The 21422-nt window shown below is 41.0% G+C and overlaps 1 protein-coding gene across 5 annotated transcripts in view; it reads right to left on the bottom strand.

Annotated features, from left to right (window-relative positions):
* Positions 1 to 21422, bottom strand: part of LOC143930362 (uncharacterized) — a 204556-nt gene that overhangs the window by 106906 nt on the left and 76228 nt on the right. For 2 of the 5 annotated variants that reach the window (XM_077454630.1, XM_077454629.1), the window contains exon 2: positions 596 to 704. The exons of the other annotated variants lie outside the window; for them this stretch is intronic. The gene's annotated coding sequence lies outside the window, so the exon portion shown is untranslated. The remainder of the gene's footprint in view (positions 1 to 595; positions 705 to 21422) is intronic. 5 annotated transcript variants of the gene reach the window in all.

The raw sequence follows: 21422 nt of genomic DNA, 5'->3' as shown, positions 1-21422 counted from the left end.
ACGATCTGGGCTTGCCAACCCGACATCCCACCATTCCAGAACATGAGGGCACCCCCGGTGTAGGCCCTTTTCAAAATAATTTAGATTGGGTGACTTAGGGCAAGGGGAAGGCAAATGTATTAAATACTTTCTTCAGTTCTGTGTATACAACGGAACATGGGTGGGCTCATGTCCATAATGGAGATGGTATTGACACAGCCCCAAATGATCCAAAATGGTTCAAAAGTGATATGGTCCAGAAATATTTAGACAGAATAGAGGTAGATAAAACACCTGGACCAGATGGCATCCACCCACGGATCCTAAAAGAATTGAGCTCTGTCATTTCAAAGCCATTGTTTCTCATTTTTAGGTACTCGTTAATGACTGGAATGGTACCACTGAATTGGCATAGGGCCAATGTGGTGCCTGTTTAAAAAGAGATCAAAGTCTTTACCAAGTAACTATAGAACTGTTCGTTTAACTTCTATAGTCAGGAAGATACTGGAGCGTTTAATAAAAGACCACATAGATGAGTTCTTGCTGTAAAAAAAAATAAAAAATTAAGCAACAGACAGCATGGATTCTTTTGTACAAATCATTAGTAAGACCTCACCTGGAATATGCAGTTCAATTTAGGCACCAGTTTTCAAACAGGAGATGGAGGACCTGGAGATAGTGCAGAGAAGGGCAACCAAACTGATAAGAGGCATGGAGGAGCTCACCTATAAGGAAAGATTAGAGGAACTGAATGTATTCTCTCTTGAGAAGAGAAGTTTAAAGGGGGATATTATCAAAATGTACAAATACATAACTGGTCCGTGGAGTGAATAACTCAACATCAAGTTCACTATAAAGTCTTCACAGAGCACAAGGGGGCACTCTTTACGTCTAGAGGAAAAAATATTTAATCTCCAAATACGGAAAGGTTTCTTCACAGTAAGAACTGTGAAAAAGTGGAATAGACTCCCTCCAGATACGGTTCTGGCCAGCTCAGATTGTTTTAAAAAAGGCCTGAATTATTTCCTTATTGTACATAATATAACTGGGTACTGACATTTATAGGTAAAGTTGATCCAGGGAAAATCCGATTGCCTCTTGGGGGACCAGGAAGGAATATTTCCCCCTGCTGTAGCAAATTGGATCATGCTTTGCTAGGGTTTTTTGCCTTACTCAAGATTAACTGTGAGTGAAGAATTTTGTATATACGTATATATATATATATATATTTTTTTTTGAGAGAATTTTTTTACAGAAAATTAAAAGATACAGAACTGACAATAGACAAAGAAAGTCTGGAGCATACCATATTGGAGAGACTGATATAATCGCATTGTGGCTACAGATATACAGTAACAGCCCAAGGATAAAAATAAATAACTAAAAGAAAACAAAGCAAAACAGAACGCATAAAGGAAATAAACAACAGAAAAATATTACGTAAAACAATATAAAAATAAAAAAGAAAGACTGAGAGACATCATATATGTCGTAATGCAGGGGTTGGGGTCTTGAACCGGAGCTTCAATAACATGACTAACATCTGACAAAAGAGGGTTACATACCACTATAAATTTCCTCAAGAGATAAGGTAAGCTTCGGGTGGCCGATGGGCCAGCATAAAAAGACTTAAAGTACCGACAAGATACAAAACATTGGGGAGTGTTATATTCTTAATATCTAAATTTTAATTGGCTTTATTATACTTTATTCAGAATAATAATATTTCCATACTGTGTGAAAGAACTTTGAGACAATGATTTCTATGTTATGACTTGCGATAATTGAAGAAGTAAATATTTAAAACCTGTCAGGATTGTGATGAATATTGTATATCTTATATATGCTTTTAAGGGTTATGTAAGTGATATATATTGTTTACGTTAACTGCTCCAGTTCATTATATATATGTTTTTAGAAGGTCTTTCCTATGTAATAGAGCTTTTAAGGGCTATGTAAGTGATATATATTGTTTATGTTAACTGCTCCAGTTCATTATATATATGTTTTTAGAAGGTCTTTCCTATGTAATAGAGACGATATTTGTATTAGACAGAAATCCTCTCTCATATCCATTTCCTGCCATTTTGTTAGAATTGTGTTTTAAGTGGTAACACATGTTAGCTCTGTTATAACAATCACTCTTAGCCCATACCCTTGTGAGGGAGGAGTTATCTTTCGGGCGGGAGATTAGAGCCTGGTTAATATAATGGGAAGTGCTGGGAGGGGGGCTCCCTGTTGTTTCCTGCTCACATAACGAGGCAGATGTGCTCTTGAAAGACCAAGCAGGCAAGCTAATACATTTCTTATACACAGCAGACAAAGGGTTATTCCACACATGCAATAACTTTATACAAATGATTATCATTGTACTATTTTTGTAAGCATCCTTTTGTATTTAAATGTGTACAAATAAATACACATTTTTTGAATTACGCTGACTCAGATCTAATTAAGGAAATTCGTCGCACAAGATTGATCGATCTCAACATATACTTAAGACTTTGAAATATCGTATATTATTTCATTTATTTCATTGGCGAACTGCAGCCAGTCAATCATAAGTCGGAAGTTTTTTTTTTTCAACTTCCATCCTTTGATCAGAGGGGAAGAGATGAACAGAGATTAAACTTTGCAAAGATTGAAAAAGAACCTAGAAGGAAAATCGATCGATTGATTGTGAAAGACCGGAGAATTTCAGATATACAGAAGTCTTGAAAGACGGTGGACAGCGGGACAAACTGCCGAGTTTTATTTTTGGTGAGTAGAAAAGTAATATGGAATTTGTAGATGTTTTAGCTGATGAAAGTACCGTATATACTCGAGTATAAGCCGAGATTTTCAGCCTCTTTTTTGAGGCTGAAAGTGCCCCCCTCGGCTTATACTCGAGTCATCGCTGTCTGCCCGCTCGATCAGCGTGTCGAGCAGACAGACAGCGGCCATTCTATAATTCAAAAGCCGCGCCTCCGGCTCCGCCTTCGCCTGTGATAGGCGGAACACTGAATTTCCCAGCAGCCTGTGTTCCGCCTATCACGGACATCGTATCATCCTCGTACTACGGACGAGGATGATACGATGTCCGTGATAGGCGGAACACAGGCTGCTGGGAAATTCAGTGTTCCGCCTATCACAGGCGAAGGAGGAGGCTTTTGAATTTTACAATGGCCGCCGAGGCGCAGACGAAGAGGGCACGGGACGGAGGCAAGGCAAGGCACGGCACGGGACGGGACGGGACGGGACGGAGGCAAGGCAAGGCACGACACGGGACGGAGGCAAGGCACGGCGGCAAGGCACGGCACGGGACGGAGGCAAGGAGGCAAGGCACGGGACGGAGGCTCGGGACAAAGGCTCGGGACACAGGTAGGCTGGACACACACACACACACACACACACACACACACGGATGGAGACACACACACACAGGGATGGATGGATGGATGGAGACACACACACACAGGGATGGATGGATGGAGACACACACACACAGGGATGGATGGATGGATGGATGGAGACACACACACACAGGGATGGATGGATGGATGGACACACACACACACAGGGATGGATGGACGGACACACATGGATGGACGGACACACAGGGATGGACGGACACACAGGGATGGACGGACACACACACAGGGATGGACAGGCATGTCTCACCCTCGGCTTATACACGAGTCAATAAGTTTGCCAGTTTTTTTGGGGGTAAATTGGGGGCCTCGGCTTATATTCGGGTCGGCCTATACTCGAGTATATACGGTACATTAGAATTTAAAGGTTTATCGAAACAGGTCTCTGATGCTGTTTTATGGAAATTAATGTATGATCAATGCTTTCTGGCAAATGCTGACATTGAGAAGGATAGATTCTCATTAGTTAAAACAAAGAAAAAAGTACGTAATGTAATGAAACTTGTTAAAAATTATAATAATATGGTGTTTGATATGCCAGGAAAACAAAGTCAAAGTGTAACTGAAAATGTATTTTTTGAACCTAGATGTTCAAGTTGTGAAACTTTTTGCACGTATATTGAACATTTAGAGAATGCAATAGAAATTGCAGCAAAGCAGGAGAAGAAATATACTGAACAATTATTGACTGAAAAAATTGAATTGGAACATAGAATTGATGCATTATTGCAATCTCTGAAAGAAAATGAAAATCAAATAGGTTTTTTGGAAAGCTGTGTGCATGTAAATGTTTTAAATTTGCTTAAGACCCAATTATTGCAAGCTGAGAGTCCTGCACATGCTCAGTGCTCAAAAATGGAGGATGGTGAACATGTGACAAAGGCAGACGTGAACGTCATATCCTGTAATGAGTCAAATGTTAATATTTCCTCAGACAATGAGAGTGGGAAGTCAGTTGACTTCAATAATACTGATATTAAGCAGAAATGTAGATTTTCATCGTCATATGCTCAGAGGAAAGTCTATAAAAAGTTGAATAATAATAATACACAAAAGAGGTTGTATTATCCGAAAATTTTGCCCAGGCGTCAAGAGGTTTATTCTGTACGTTGGCACAGTAATCTGAGGTATAGAGGTCATAATAAGCAAATTTATTTTTCTTCTAAGACCCAAAGACAAAGATTACAAACTGAAAATAGTCCATTAAGACAGGAAAGGTTTAATTATGTAGCATATAATACTCTGAAAACAGTCAGCAGTCCTTAAATTACCTGCAGATATGGTAAGAATTTTCTGGTTGATGTTTAATGGCTATGAATAAGGATTGATTTGAGTTTAAAAAGATTTGGTTTTGACGTTTGGAATATTATTGAGGATTTTGATATAATTTTAATATTTTTCAATGATAATCTATTGGATTATTATTTTTTATCAATGTGTCATTGTCATGAGTATTAAGGTTTTATTTTTATTTTGTTCTGGCTGAACATTGAAAGGTTTAGTTCACTTGAAAAGAAGAGTAAGAATAGTTTTGTTTTCAGTAATTGAAGACCATTTTCAGCATGGTACATAATTAGCAATTGAATGAATAGACGACAAAGAGAGACAGAGAAAATTGATGAGCTTGTATTTGTTGATGAAAACTGCATTGAGTATTGACAAGGAAGAGACGAGAGGTTTACTAGTGATTTATAGTGATAGTTCATATGTTGTACGTTACCTATTTGGAAATGTAGAGGTTTTGTGGATCCATCCAATAAGACTCTTGTGCAGAAAGAGATATTAGAAGTAATTTTTGACCTTGCAGAGAGTAGTTCTTTTGCATATGTTATTGTAAAAATTTCAGCACATAAAAAAGATAGCGAGTTATCTGTAGGTAACAGAACAGCAGATTTATTGGCAAAGGAAGCAGCTTTTGCATGGAGAGTTAGTAGTTCAACCTGAAATGGTATCATATCAATTAATGTTGTGAAGAAAGTGGACACACATATTCCTTTAATTTCAGAGGAAAAAAAGGTCACAATCTTTTTTATTCCTCATAGGTTGCCACAAAGTTATTATTTGGGTCATTGGACCATAAGTTTGTGTCATGACGAAAAAAGGATTATTGTGTATTTATAGTTCACAGCACCTACAGGTGGGATTCACTAATGATGATGCTTTAACTATTGTTTAGAGGTTGAATAATCATGTTTTTCTAGTTTGGGATATATCAGCAAACCTCAGTAGTGACAGAGAATGTGTAATATCAGGGAATAGAATAGAGATTTCATGTATGATAACATTCGCAGTTTGTAGGTATTATTGTGAGGATGTATCGGATAATTAAATCTAGGATTGATAAATGTTGTTGGACAAAGGAAATATTTGGGTTGATGTTGTTCCAGTTATTTTTAATGGATGTAAGAAGCACAATTTCTGATGCTACAAAGTATTCTCCTTTTGAGTCTAATGGAGAAAGGAAAATGGCGTTTGTGTTGCCTCGTGGAGTCATAATTGGTTGAAGAAGGTATACAAAATGGTTCCTCCTCATATTTCTAAGTTTGAAAAAGAAAATTAATTCATGATAAAAAGTGTCTTTGTTAGTTAAAAATATAAGTTTTTATATTACAATGTTTCTTGATTAAGAGATTAAGAAATAATTTGTATATATATTGATAAGGTAAAAAGGTTTATGTATGTTTAAAATGGTTTTATACAAAGGGTTATTCATAGCAACCCTTAGGAATTTAGAATGAGACACCCATTGTTTTAGAAAGGTGGGAGGGAAAATACTCATTCTGTAGAACTGTCATGCTCAGAAAAATCTTTAGAAGTAAAAAAAGGTGGGGGCTGGTTTTTTGTTTTAGGAGTGGACACAGACAATAATGGAGTACACACATTCCAGTGGAAGTTTCATTCCAGTACACATAAGACATATATTTATATATATCATGAAGGATTGTTATTAAATCCACGCACATATTGGATTTAATCTTCATTGTAAGAATAATCTATTTTTGATATTTTACAATTGATATTGTTTTTTGTAACATTTTGTTATTTTGTTGTTAAACCAAAATTATCTTTTGTATAAGATAAGCGGTCTATTAAGTAGACCAGGAACAGAAAGGTTTATTTAAGATAAAATTAGATATTGTTGACACAAGTCTAAGACAGAAAAGATAAAAGATGATTAAAGAATTGTTACATGTGAGGCCACACCCAGAGATGGTGACACGTCACAGAGTTTCAGGAGTTGAAACATGGAAAAGTAATTGGGAAAGTCCATGGACATTTTGGGATGTTCAAGGGGTACAAATACTTTCTCAGTTCAGTGAAACAAGTATGTAGAAAGAAAAATGTGGGTATAACAAATTTTATATTCCAAGATAATGATGCTGCCTTTATTTTTTTCAGGAATTAAAAATAAAAATCGAACCTGAAGAAAGTGCGTATTCCAAAAGAAAAAAGATGTCAGCACAACAAATGAAAAGTTTTAAAGAGAGAAAGTGTATCATCACTACAGGATGCATCTTTTCCCTAGTGACAATTTTATTTGTGATAAGATATATCAAGAACTGCTCAAGTTATGCAAAGACTAACAGGAATGAAGAATTACATAACAAAGATCTTATGTTATTCAGAAATAAGAGAGATGTAGACATTGATATCAATGCAGATGAACTGAAAAATAAGAACATTGATATCATTACAAAGGACAAAAATGATAGAGTTATTGATATTAGTGCATATGATAATATCAACATCTCTAAAATTATGATTTTTAATACAGCAGAAGATTTGTATGGATTTTTATGTATTGGAGATGGATATCTTTGTTGTTTACAATTGTATTTCATTCACAGCAATGATATTGACATCAAAGTTAAAATAGAATCCAAAACAAAGTTTGTTAAAATGCAGGGATCTTATAGACTAAATAACAAAACCGGAACTTTTGAGTGTAACATATTGTTGAGGAGTTTCTGGTCTATATTTTTAAAGGGTAATGAGTCAACAATTTGGTCTGGAGATGTTACTAATATTATGACAAGATCTGGGAAAATACTTTATTCCTTTGATCAATTTTATTATCTTTTTCAAAGTTTTGTAAAGATATTAAATCCAAAATATTTAAACATCATTGGAGATGAAAAAGGAGACGTTGTAAGAACATGGGATTTTAAAGTTACAAGAAAATTTACTGAAATAAGGGTCAAAATTGATATCTTTATAGTTGATAAGATTGTTCCAGAAATTGATATTTTCCCACAATCTTTGAAAATTATGGAAGATAAAGATAATTTGCATTTGATATGTGATACAAAAATATCTTTACCTCAAAATTCATTGTTGACTTGGAAAGGAATGATGAGTTTTTGGGTAGTTTTCTTTATAGTTCTACTGTCATAATTCATAAAGGAATTTTTGGTGGTGTGAATTGGATTAATGATACATTTGTTTATCAACAAATGAGAGTATCTTTGAATGATACTGGCATATATGAATGTTGCATATCAATAGAAAATTATCCGGTGAAATGTGCAAAGGCAAGTGTTATTGTTATGTCTCCAAGGAAAACTCCATGTGTCAATAAGAAAAGTTTCTCTGCAAGCCCTTTTCAGATTAACCATTTCCAATCCAGAACTCTTTTGAGAGAAGGAAAATTTGTCATTATTTTGTGGAACTTTAATGTTTCAGAATGGAAAATTTCTACAAGGTTTCCACAATGTCAAGGACATCTGGTTAATATGGAATTGGGTATTGAGAGATGGTTTGGAATTAATAATAGAAATCATAACAGAAATAAGCGTGGTATTGTTGAAGGTATTTTAGGAGGGATTGACACAATCGGGAGTATAACAAATAGTATGGATATTAATACTTTAATGTCTGATCTAGAAACCGCTGGTTTAGTGGGAAGTAACGGTATTAAAATACAAAGACATTTAAATCAGATTTTAGAAAATATGGTAATTAAAACTGCTAATATAATGGGTCCATCTATTTTACATCTTCAAAATATTACTCTTGATTTGATGAGAAGTGAACAACATTCTCATATAGCCAGAGCATGTTTAGAGATTCAAACGGAATATTCCACTAATTTTAAAATAATTGTGCAAGCATTTCAGAGTGGAATAACTCCTCTTGGCATTTTACAGTATTTGCCCAAAGAATATTTATATGCGATAAATCATACAGATTTATGGGTAAATAAATGGATAGGATGCAAGCAGGACATATGTTATAGTTCTTCTATGATTCCAATAGCCGGAAAAGAACAAATTTTGGTTCCAATCACTGTTTTGGGATTACCTGTCAGTAATACACAATTATTATACTATAAATTACAGTATACAGATTTTGTATTTGACAATGAAAATTCTGAATTAGAACAATTAGATCTGTCATCATGTTTACAATTCCAGTCTAAAATTATATGTTTACCTAATCAAGATAAAAGCATATTTCATTCTTGTTATCATAATCATACATTATGTCCAGCAAGAATTGAAAATATAATTAATTCTGAATTAATTACTCGTGTAGATAAAAATAAGGTTTGTTTTCAGATTATGTCAGATACAGAAAGGGTTAAAACTTTTTTCTCTTCTTGTACAAATACAGAAAACCTAAATCAAGGGTTGTATTGTATATAAGGAGACATTGTTGCAATAAGTATTAATGGATTGAGAACAAATTTAACAAATATGTTTATGAAAAATATTAGCGCTCTTCCTACACAGTATAATATTTCTCAAATAGATGAATTTCCATGGGAAAAATGGGCAAATATAATTCAAAAGGATCAAGGTTTATTAATAGCTTTGGCTAAGGAATTGCAGAATGCAGAAGTATTGTTTAAACATGAACAAGGTAATTTGCAAGAAATATCACATCATTGGTCAGAATTTTCAGGAAGTAATTGGTGGAAAAGATTTAGTAATAGTGTATCCATGTGGGGAAAAACTTCGATAACTTCAGCAGCAGGAAATATTTTATCACACCCTATTGTAATTATTTTTATTATTATCATGTTATTCCTTATATTCCAGTTATGTTTAATGTTTAGAATGAAAAAATTATATTATCGAATTAGAAGTGATATTAAGAAAGGAGATGACTTGTTACAAAATAAATTGAAGAGGAAAATGGGTTTTGAAGGTATGAATTCAATTCTGCATGACAAAACATTTGGAGTTATTGAATCAAAGTTTGTTTGAATGTGACATGAATGGTGATGAATGAATTTTAATCTGAAAAATATGATTAGTATTCATATTTCAGAGGGGAATGTTATATTCTTAATATCTAAATTTTAATTGGCTTTATTATACTTTATTCAGAATAATAATATTTCCATACTGTGTGAAAGAACTTTGAGACAATGATTTCTATGTTATGACTTGCGATAATTGAAGAAGTAAATATTTAAAACCTGTCAGGATTGTGATGAATATTGTATATCTTATATATGCTTTTAAGGGTTATGTAAGTGATATATATTGTTTACGTTAACTGCTCCAGTTCATTATATATATGTTTTTAGAAGGTCTTTCCTATGTAATAGAGCTTTTAAGGGCTATGTAAGTGATATATATTGTTTATGTTAACTGCTCCAGTTCATTATATATATGTTTTTAGAAGGTCTTTCCTATGTAATAGAGACGATATTTGTATTAGACAGAAATCCTCTCTCATATCCATTTCCTGCCATTTCGTTAGAATTGTGTTTTAAGTGGTAACACATGTTAGCTCTGTTATAACAATCACTCTTAGCCCATACCCTTGTGAGGGAGGAGTTATCTTTCGGGCGGGAGATTAGAGCCTGGTTAATATAATGGGAAGTGCTGGGAGGGGGGCTCCCTGTTGTTTCCTGCTCACATAACGAGGCAGATGTGCTCTTGAAAGACCAAGCAGGCAAGCTAATACATTTCTTATACACAGCAGACAAAGGGTTATTCCACACATGCAATAACTTTATACAAATGATTATCATTGTACTATTTTTGTAAGCATCCTTTTGTATTTAAATGTGTACAAATAAATACACATTTTTTGAATTACGCTGACTCAGATCTAATTAAGGAAATTCGTCGCACAAGATTGATCGATCTCAACATATACTTAAGACTTTGAAATATCGTACATTATTATTTCATTTATTTCAGGAGTGAGAAGGTCAGGGAACACTAGGAGATGGACACCGACCGGGTGGCTAGGGGTACCAAGGGCACCTGTGGGAGTCCAAAGGTCGAGGCATCCCATGGGGCCCAAATCACGCCAAACCGGTCAATCCCATCCTCCACCATAGCCGTCAAATGTTCCATCCTGTGTATGTCCTTGATGGTTTGTATCAGCTGAGTCTGCGTTGGGGGCTGAGTAGACAACCAATTAGAGGGGATAGCTCTTTTAGCAGCAAGCAGCACATAGGAGGCTAATTTATTAGCTGCCTTCCCAAACTCCGGGAAGGGAAGGCCTAGGAGAAGGTGGACAGGATCTAATGGAATGGGGGTGTCAAAGATCTGCTGGAGCATGTGAGATACCATGGCCCAGAAAGGAGTAATTAGAGCACATTGCCAGAAGATATGATAATGCGTTCCCTTGGTCCTCCCACACCTCCAGCACATGGGAGAAAGAGAGGGGTCATACCGATGTCTGATGAAGGAGCACGCATGCTCCGAACGCGTGCAATGTAAAACGTAACGAACGTCATCGCAGTGCGCCCCCACGACCAACGAACGGACCTCCCTGACGCTGCTACACTGGGCCGTGCGCCGCTGGGAACCACCGGCGCCACCGCACGAAGGATACAGCTGAATGGGAAACCGCTTCTCCTCGGGAGCCCTGCGATGTCCCCCAGAGACCTTTTTAAAACGTGATGTGCCTGAAACTTTCTGGTAGAGAGTGAGTGTATTACTTTACAATTAAATATCTGTGATCTAAAAATACTGAAATTAGATTGGCGCTGTTTTTCTTCTGTTTGTCATACCGATGTATAACCTCGGGGGTCCTATACCAGAACAGTAGGACTTTATATGCTGTCTCTCTCTGTGCCACACATCTGGAAATTTTAGAGGTGGAGGACCAAATTCTGGACCATTGCGGGAGGGTGATTTGTTGATTAAGGAGCTGCGTCCATTTATCCATGTAGGAGTGGGATAGGGCAGTGAGAGAGGACCTCTGCTGGAGTATATGGTAAATACTAGAGATAAGCTTTGCTTGGTAGGGGCCCTGGGAGCAGAGCAGCTCAAAAGGCGTCGGTGTGGCGAGGGAGAGAGAGGGGGAAAGAGTGGAAAAGTAGTGAGTTATCTGGAGGTACGAATACCGCATGTGGTTTGGGAGTTGACTGTCAGTTTGGAGGACCGAAAAGGGCTTAAGTTTACGCGTGAACGAAGTGGCGGAGTTAGAACAATCCCTCTTTAGCCCAGGGGAACATACGAACATGCGATAGACTGTCAGGAACTAAAGGGTTAAACAGCACATTAGAGAGGGGGGGACAGGGTGATGACAATGCAAATTTGGAAGAGCAGGAACGCCACAGTCTAAGCGTGAACAACATGGGACCCAGGCAGAGATCCAGCAGCCTGGTGTCCCCCATTGTCCCCGGCGACCACGCCAAGGAGCAAGGATGGGTCGGATATAGGGAACCCATCTCAATCTCCGTCCAGCGATTCGGAGGTCTCAGGCACGACCAAGACACTAGCGGGCGTAAATGAGATGCCAGATAGTATTTGTAGACGTCCGGGGCACCCATGCCCCCCTGATCCTTGGGGGCAAAAACCACCGACCCGTCCACTCTATGGGCCCTGCCATTCCAAATAAATTTCAAGAACCAGCGCTTAAGCAACTTAATCTGTGACATCGGGATGGGGACAGGCAAGGTTTCAAAGTAATATAACAATTTGGGCATGATGGACATTTTTAGCACATTAATTCGGCCTATCCAGGACAAAGGAAGGGAGGTCCATCGAGATAACATACTGTTGATAGACTTAAATAAAGGGATGTAATTGGTCGGATAAAGGGTGGCGTAGGAAGTCGTTAGCTGAACCCCAAGATATTTGAGGGACGATGTGCACCATCGGTAGGGGAATGTATTTTGCAGACACAGAAGTTCCTCTGGGGGAACATGGAGGGGGAGGGCCTCCGTCTTCGCCGTGTTGACCTTATAGCCTGATAGGGAGCTAAATTGAGTGAGTAGGGCATGCCTGGAAGGGAGGGAAATGTGGGGACTGGTCAGAGTAAGGAGGAGGTGATCCGCAAATAAGGATAATTTATACTCCCTTTGCCGCATGGGAACCCCTTTGATATCAGGGTGAGATCTAATAGCCTCTGCCAGGGGCTCTAGGCAGAGTATAAAGAGGAGCGGGGAGAGAGGGCAACCCTGTCTTGTCCCGTTTGTCATAGGGAAGGATTGGGAGGTGAAGGACAGTAATCGGACCTGGGAAGAGGGGTTGGAGTATAGGGATTGTAGTGCGGAGAGAAAGGGTCCCCGTAGGCCAAATCTAGTGAGGGTCGTGAACATGTAGGGCCAGCTTAACCTGTCAAACGCCTTTTGGGTGTCCAGACTGAGAATCAGGGTGAGGCGACGAACCCTGTTCAGCATGTCAATTAGGTCTATAGTTCGCCGGGTGTTGTCACCCGCATGCCTGGTTGGAACGAAGCCCACCTGGTCTCTGTCTATGAGCTTCGTCAGGAATTGGGACAAACGGTTTGCAACGATTTTTGTAAATAGTTTGTAGTCTGAATTTAAAAGGGCTATAGGTCTGTAGTTGTCTGGTAGGGTCGGGTCCTTGTCCTGTTTAGGAATGACCGTGATGAAGGAGTGAAGAAAATGTTGGTGAGGTGACTTACCTAGAAGCAGCGAGTTATACAGGGTCACTAGATGAGGCGACAGGATGGGGAGGAAATGTTTGTAATAGGAGTATGGGAGGCCATCCGGACCTGGGGCTTTGTGGGAGGGGAGAGCCTTAACAGTGTTATCCACCTCATCCTCTGTAACGGGTGCGTTTAGTATATGCAGATCCGAATCTGACAACTGGGGGAGCTTCAGGCCTGACATGAACTCCTCAAAAGCAGTCAAATCAAAAGTTGGCTGTTGTGCGGGGGTTAGGCAATTATAGAGTTTGTTATAGAAGTCGCCAAACACCTGGGTCATTGTCTGGGGGGCAGAAAGTGGGGGACCCGTCAGGGAGTTTGATGTGGTCCGGGAAGGCGTGATAAGGCCTAGGGTTAAGTCTAGAAACGAACATCCTGTGGGGCTTATTCGAGTACTCATAGAACTTTTGTTTAGCCCACAGGATTGATTTGTCTATGTGAGACATGTCTAGGGATTTTATACGGTTCCGCAGGCCCGTGACTGTGCGCAGCCGATCCACCGTGGGGGAGCGCAGCAGAGCCCTTTCTGCTCTGTGAAGTTCTAGGAGCAAAGAAGTTTTCAAGAGAGCCACATCTTTTTTCCTTCGAGAACCGAGAGCAATACATTGCCCCCGGAAGAAGGCCTTGTGGGCCTCCCAGAGGGTGGACGGGCTGGGCACGTAGCCCTTGTTCAGGAGAAAATATTCGGTCAGGGCCGCCTCGAGTTTAGCATTGGTTTCAGGGTGCTTGAGTAGGGACTCGTTGAGTCTCCAGTGACATTTCTTTGGGAAAGCAGCAGAGAGGCATAAATCTAGAGTCAAGGGGGCATGGTCCGACCAGGTTATCGCACCCAGGTCAGAGGACACTGCGTGAGATATCAAGGGGGCCGTAATAAAAAAATAATCCAATCGAGAGAACATCTTGTGAGGAGGGGAGTAAAATGAGTATTGCCTACCCGAGGGATGTTTCAGCCGCCAAGCGTCGAACAAGTGGTGTGTACGAATAAGTTTCCTAAAGGAGGTAGCCAGGGTGTGAGAGGCCGGGGGAGGAGTGAGATTAAATAGAGATCGTCTGTCCTGGGCGGGAGAGAGCACAGCATTAAAGTCCCCCCCCTAGAACTGTAAAGGGGCTAGAAAGCTTATGCAGACGTGCCAAGGCATCTGTGAGAAATTTCACCTGGCCTGAATTGGGGGCGTAGACGTTCATGATCGTCATAGGGTTAGAGAGATAGGATCCCTGCAAAATAATATAACGACCATGGGGATCCACTTGAGAGGACCTAACCTGGAGAGGACATGAGTTTTTTATTAAAATTGCTACTCCAGCCTTCCCCGAGGGGTCCGATGCCACATAAGACACCGGAAAATGTTTAGATGCGAATCTAAAGGAGCCTCCAGCCCGGAAGTGCGTCTCTTGGACTAATATCACATCCGCGCCGGAGGCCCTAAACTCCCTCAAGGCCAGCCATCTCTTCCTGACGGAGTTCAGGCCCTTTACGTTATAGGAGACCAGTTTCAAAGCCATGTTGCGTCGGGGCAGTCAGGCCAGTGAACATGCAGGTCAAAGGACGGAGGCCCAGACACAACAAGGCTCAATAGGGGGCCAGGGAGGGGGCCCAACCTGCCTATCAGCACATTATAATTAAAACAGATATTGCTAACAATAGAGTTAGTTGCAACATGGAAAGAAACACCCAAGGACATATATAGACATAAAATGCACATAACAGTTATCGGCAAATGCATTAGAGGAAAAACCCCAATAAAAGCAATAAAATCAAAAAAATAAATGAAAAGAAAATAAAAAACAAAAAAATAAAAATTTAAAATAAAAAATAAAAACCAAAACACCAAGAAGACATCAGAGCAATAATATGAAAAAGAGAAGACACATATCAGTCCCCAAAAAAGGGGGTACGCGTGCAGGCCCAAAAAGGGGGCCACTGAATATAGTGAAGCGGAGCAACCATAACGCCAGGACGACCTAAAAAAAACAAAAAAGGTCAGCAAAAAAAAACCTGAGAGAGTCAAACCCCTCAGGGGTCCTTGGCCGCAGCCCAAGGACTTGGTGGGGAGCATGGCAGTTCCCAACATGGAAGGGGGTCCGTGACGTCCCGCCCCGACGATCCAGAGAGGTCGATGGCGTTGTAAGGGCTCCCCATGTCCTCCGTAACAAAGTCAGTAGCCGAGGGAAGCAAACATAAACTGAAGTATAAAACAGAACCGTAGAAAAAACAGCCCAACTGGGATCTCTGAACCAGCGGTGGAACCACGCAGGGCCGAAAACCAACTGTAGAGGCATACCTCACTCCACGGGGGGGGGGGGAACCATCAAGAAGGTCGCAACCCCCAGTGTGAGGCAACAAAAAAAAGGGGGCAAATCCCGAGGGGACCCCGACAGGTCTTCAGGTGGGGGGTCTGGAGCGTTGAGAGCGTTGGGGTGTGGAGTAGGCCCTTGATCCTCTTCCTCTCACCGGGGTCCAGATCCTGGGAGGAAGAGAGCTGTGTCTTTGGGTAGTCGGAGGAGCTTGGTCAAACTCTGCAGGGAGTGGGGGAAGGCCCAGCATCTTGAAGAAAGCCTCCCCCTCCTGGGGGTCCCGCAGGGTGTGCTGGGCCCCCTCCATGGTGACACTCAAACGGAAGGGAAAGCCCCAATAATAAGGGACCTTGAGCTCCTGAAGGTGGGATGTGATGGGCCTCAGAGAGCGACGCTTGGCCAATGTGATGGGAGAAAGGTCACTAAACAGTTGAATCTCATCCCCCTTGTACTCGATGTTGGACCTGTTGCGCGTAGCCTTGGTCAGGGCCTCCTTGCTTTCATAGAAGTGGAAACGCACCACTATATCCCGGGGCCTGGCCCCCACAGGGGGTTTAGGAGCCAGGGACCTGTGGGCCCTGTCCAGGCGCCAGTCTATGTCCACTATGTCCGGGGCCAGGGTGTTGAAGAGGCCTAGAAGATACGGCCTGATGTTATTGTCAGCTATCTTCTCAGAGACACCGCGGATCCTGAGGTTTTGGCGTCATTCTCTGTTCTCGAGATCCTCCTGTTGGAGTTGTAGTTGGGAGACAGAAATTTTAAGAGTAGCGTTTTCCTCTTCAAGGGCCTGCACATAATGCAGAGTCTCGTCAAATTTTGTTTCCAGGGTCGCCGTGCGTTCCCCTAGGGCATCTATTTCCCCCCTAAGTTCTCTTGAGATCCTTCCCATCTCCTGGGCTATGTCCCTGGTAACTTGCTGCGCCAGGGCCTGGAGCTTGAGATCCATCAACTCCGGTGTGAGGGCCTGCGGAGGGGGGGAAGGCGGGGGCTGTCGGGGTGACCGCTGCGAGGAATCCTCCGCCATAAGCGCACTGACATAGTCCTTTGGATCCTCCTGCGTAATCGGGGCCGGGGATGAGGGCCTAGTTAGAAAGTGATCCATATTGGAGGAGGGCTGCGGGGGACGATACGCCGATCGCTGATCCCCGATTTTTCCCATGAAGTGCCTGGGAGGGATGGGGAGGGTCGGAGGCTTGCCCCTGGATCAATCTTGTGCTAGCGTTAGCGTTACAGGGGCCGCGGATCGCGGGACGGGACCGGAACTCACGGATTAAACATCCGCCATCTTGGAGAGCCGCGCTTGCGACCTAGTAGAGATGTTTAAGGCATAAATCAGGTTGGTAGAAGGGCGAACGAAGGCCTTTGAGTGTAGATGAAGGGTTTGGGTGGGCCAAGATGGCCGCCGGCTAGGCCAAGGCCTCAGTCCCAAAGTGTGGAGGTGACCGTGGGGCGGGTAGGAGACCTTCCTGGGGAGCCCAGTCCCCGCTGTGGCGGGGTAATATGTCCTTTCCCCTGGGGACAGTAGTAATGGTGCTGTAGGGGAGCCAGACAGGAGATCCTGGGTGTAGCAAGATGGCCGCCGGAATACACCTTACTAACCTCCGAACCGATTGCCGCTCCGGTGTCCTCTAGCTCGGCTCCCGTCCTCCAGCGGGGGGGGCCCCGAGGGTCGAGCGGTGCTGTGTGGTGCCGAGATGGCCGAAGGGCGGCCCGGATTCCGCCGTTCGGCGGTCGCGGGGACTGAGTAGGCCGCAAGATGGCGGCGCCCGGCCTGTTATGTAGCTCGCGGACCCGGGCCGGTGCACGATGCCGAGAGACCGGCCAAATACCTCCCCAGCCCGAAGCAGAGGTGTCCCGCAAGGGAGATGGGTGGTCCAGCGGGCTCCCAAACTGTGTCCTGAGAGAGGATGGACACGGATTGCGAGAGGCGCCAGCAGAGCTCCTCTCTAACACGTCCCTCTTCTTCCGCTGCCGGCCACGCCCCTTCTACATATATTTTTTTATTGGTTGAACTAGATGGACTTGTGTCTTTTTTCAACCTGAATAACTATGTAACTATGAGATTGTTGCATGCTTTTTCAGGCATTTCACTACATATTAGGATGTTTGTCTACTACCCATGACTGTTAAGGCGCTATTAGTTTTGTTTCATTGCACACTCATTCCATGTAAAAAAAAAAAAAAAGTCTACCTATCTCAAGTGATTGATTAAGTCCAGGAAATTAGATTCACCATGAGTTTTGCAAATTTTTGGTGAGTCTGAACTTTCAGGTGAATTGTTTTGAAGTTTATGGGGGAATGAATCCTGGTAGTCAATGTTGTCCTTTTTTTTTTTCCTTTTTTTAGGGCACATAGATAAAATAATGTCAATTTAAGACATGGAAAGCCATGTAGCAATGACAAAACAATGTATAGCAGAGAAAGGGTCATTTTATGTGGCTTTGAGAGTGACATGGAAAAAAACACAAATCTTTAAATTACTGTACAAGTTTCAAGTGAAATTCCTGTCTAACACTAACAATGTTTAAAAACGTTCACTCCCGCCTGACTACCTATGCTGCCTATCCTGTTAACCACTTGCCAACCGACTCACACCAATATACGTCAACAGACAGGCATATCAATGTATCTCCGTGAGTGTGATCGCGGGTCCCTGATGTAAACAAGCATTTCCCTGTTCTGCCTAGTGACACTGGCACTGACCATAGATCCCTGTGATCAGGAGTGGTGATCAGTGTCTTGACACACATACCTCATCCTCCCTACAGTTAGAACACTTAACACTTAACCCCTTCAGTGTCCCTTCCTGGTTAACCCCTTTACTGCCAGTCACATTTACACAGTAATGAATGCATTTTTATAGCACTGATCGCTGTATAAATGTGAATGGTCCCAAAATAGCACCAAAAGTGATCCGATGTGTCCGTCATAATGTCGCAGTCACAATAAAAATCGTTGATCGCCGAAATTTTTTTTTTTATAATAAGGTCATAAAACTATCCTCTATTTTGTAGACGCTATAAATTTTGCACAAACCAATCAATAAACACTTTTTGCATTTTGTTTTACAAAAAATATGTAGAAGAATACGTATTAGCTTAATCTGAGGGAAAAAAATTTTTTTATATATTCTTGGGGGATATTTATTATAGCAAAAAGTAAAACATATATATTTTTTCAAAATTGTTGCTATTGTTTTGTTTATAGCCCAAAAAATAAAAACCGTAGAGGTGATCAAATACCACCAAAAGAAGGCTCTAATGCTGGGGAAAAAAGGATGTCAGTTTTGTTTGGGAGCCACGTTGCATAACCGCAAAATTGTCAGTTAAAGCGACGCAGTGCCCAATCTCAAAAAGTGCTCTGGCCTTTGGCCAGCCAAATGGTCTGGGGCTGAAGTGGAAAAAAGATGTGTACACTTACCAATGTTTAGTCCGCCTTGGTCTGGTCATGTGATCTCCTGTAACAGTAAATTGTGGCTGCTTGGGAAAGGAGGGAGCTCTCACCCACAGGCTTCCATGTCCCAGCCATTGTCAGGGTTTCTTCCTTTCCCCGTAGCAGCTGCTGATTAACACAGGGGAGCCAGAGCTGTGAATTATGTAACGGACCAAAACAGACTAAAATAGGTAAGTAAAAGTAAACACATCTTTTTTACAGGGTAGGCAGCATAGGGAGCAGGAGGAAGGGACAATTTAAAAAATAATGTTAAGCAGAAATTCTACTATTAAGGATGTCTTAAAGTGACACTAAACACTGGTTTAAAAAACAAATTCTAGTCTAGTATGTATTCTTAACTCCAAAAATACTTTCTATTTCTCTCAGCCTCTTCAAATTCACTATTTGTGTTCTTTCTCCATGGTCCCACTTTATGTAGGAATGTAGCTACCCTCTCTTGCTCGCTCCCAAGATGGGCTATGGGATTTGGAGAGTGCATATAGCAGTGTACATATTACACAAATGTTGAGATACAATACACAGATGGGTGTTTTCATACAAAAAAAAGAGTATCAGCCATCAGACATAGATGTCTAAAAATTGTGCAGTGCCAGGACAATTTACAGCAGTGAAAACTGGCCTAAATGCAAAGACACAGACAGGTCTTTTTCTACCAAGAAAAAAAACTGCTTTCAGATACAGGTGTGTCAAAATTGTCCAGTGGCAAGATAGTTTTACAGCTGCAAAAATAGGCCAAATGATGAGACATAAGGCATAGGAAGGCAGTACAATTTGACATCAATGAGCACAGGCCTAATCGGTCTATGTCTGACGTTTTACAAATAATGCATTTGTGTGCTGTAAACAAAAGGCAGCTGCAAGAAGAGTAACAAATGTTGTGCTTCGTGAACAGCAAACATGCATTGAAGTTCCTAACAACAACACAAAAAAAACAACCATTTTTCATCATATTATATTTGTAATTAATTTTGGTTGATAGGGATGTTATCAAATGTTTAACTCTATTATTAGGCTCTTTAAAGTTTGCTGGCCAGAGGCTACATGGATAAAGTGTTTATGGAACATTATGGGTGAGTGAATTTAACCAAAATCCACACCTTGTTCCTATTGACTATGTCTTTTCATAAAAAAAAAAAAATTGCATTAAAACTATAGTTTTATAAATGTAAAGAACAACTAGTTTCAGAACTATTCAATTATTTAAATAAAATAGGGGAGAACGAGGAAATAAGAAAAGAATCCCTTCTGGCAAATATTACAATTATACCAAAAGTAGGGAAAGATACCACCAGTTGTTCCAACTATCGTCCCAGAACACTATTAAATGCCGATGCGAAACTATACGCAAAAGTTCTGTCATCGAGATTAAAAAACGTTCTCCTAGACCTGATAAATGCCGACCAAGCTGGATTTGTCCCAGGAAGGGAAGGTAGAGATAATAGTATTAGAACTTTGCTATTAATGAATAGAGAGAAGGAATATGGTTCCCCAACTATCCTAATATCGATCAAGATCAATGCTAAAAAGGCATGATCGTGGTGATTGGGGATTCATGATGGAATCCCTTCGGAGTATAGATTTAAGACCAAGAATCATGAGATGGATTGGCAATCTTTTTAAACACCCCATAGCCAGGGTGATGGTTAATGGTAGTATGTTGTCTGCTTTTGAGATGCACAACGGGACAAGACAAGGATGTCCGCTCTCGCCACTCCTGTATATAATTGCATTAGAACCATTATTAACAAAAATCTGAAATAATATAGATATAGGAGGTGTAAAAAATGGAGAGGAAGACAAAGTGGCAGCGTATGCAGACAACATACTCCTATATATGACCAAACCAAGGCTGTTCTTGCCCAACTTAATAAAAGAGTTGAAGGAATATGGTGTGTTTTCGAATTTCAAGATAAATTCTATAAAAACTGTAATCTTGAACCTAGGAATAAATAAATATAGAAGAAGAAAAATTACTAAAACAAGAATTTCCTTTCACTTGGAAAAAAGAAGAAATAACATACCCAGGAATTAAAATAACACCTAAAATAGATCAATTATACCAAGCCAATTTCATTCCATTACTTAAAGAGGGATTCCACCAAAAAAAAAAAAAATATTAAAAGCCAGCAGCTATAAATACTACAGCTGCTGACTTTTAATAAATGGACACTCACCTGTCCCAGGTTCCAGCGATGCCGGCAGCCGAGGCCGATCGATCGCTCGGCTCTCGGCTGCTGCAGTCACCATTCTAGGTGAGGGAATCAGGAAGTGAAGCGAATCGGCTTCACTTCCCGGTTCCCTACTGCGCATGCGCGAGCCGCGCCGCGCAATAGGAAATCTCTGCGCTGTCACTGGGACCCGTGTGTGTCCCAGCAGACAGCGCGGCAGGGCAGGAAATGGCGTAGACTCCCACGGGAG

The sequence above is a fragment of the Lithobates pipiens genome, unplaced genomic scaffold, assembly GCF_037356315.1.
Source record: "Lithobates pipiens isolate NorthernLeopardFrog02 unplaced genomic scaffold, aLitPip1_a1.2 Scaffold_25, whole genome shotgun sequence".
Lineage (NCBI taxonomy): Eukaryota > Metazoa > Chordata > Amphibia > Anura > Ranidae > Lithobates > Lithobates pipiens.
The sequence above is the reverse complement of the archived record's forward strand: the minus strand, read 5'-3'. Positions and strand labels throughout refer to the sequence as shown.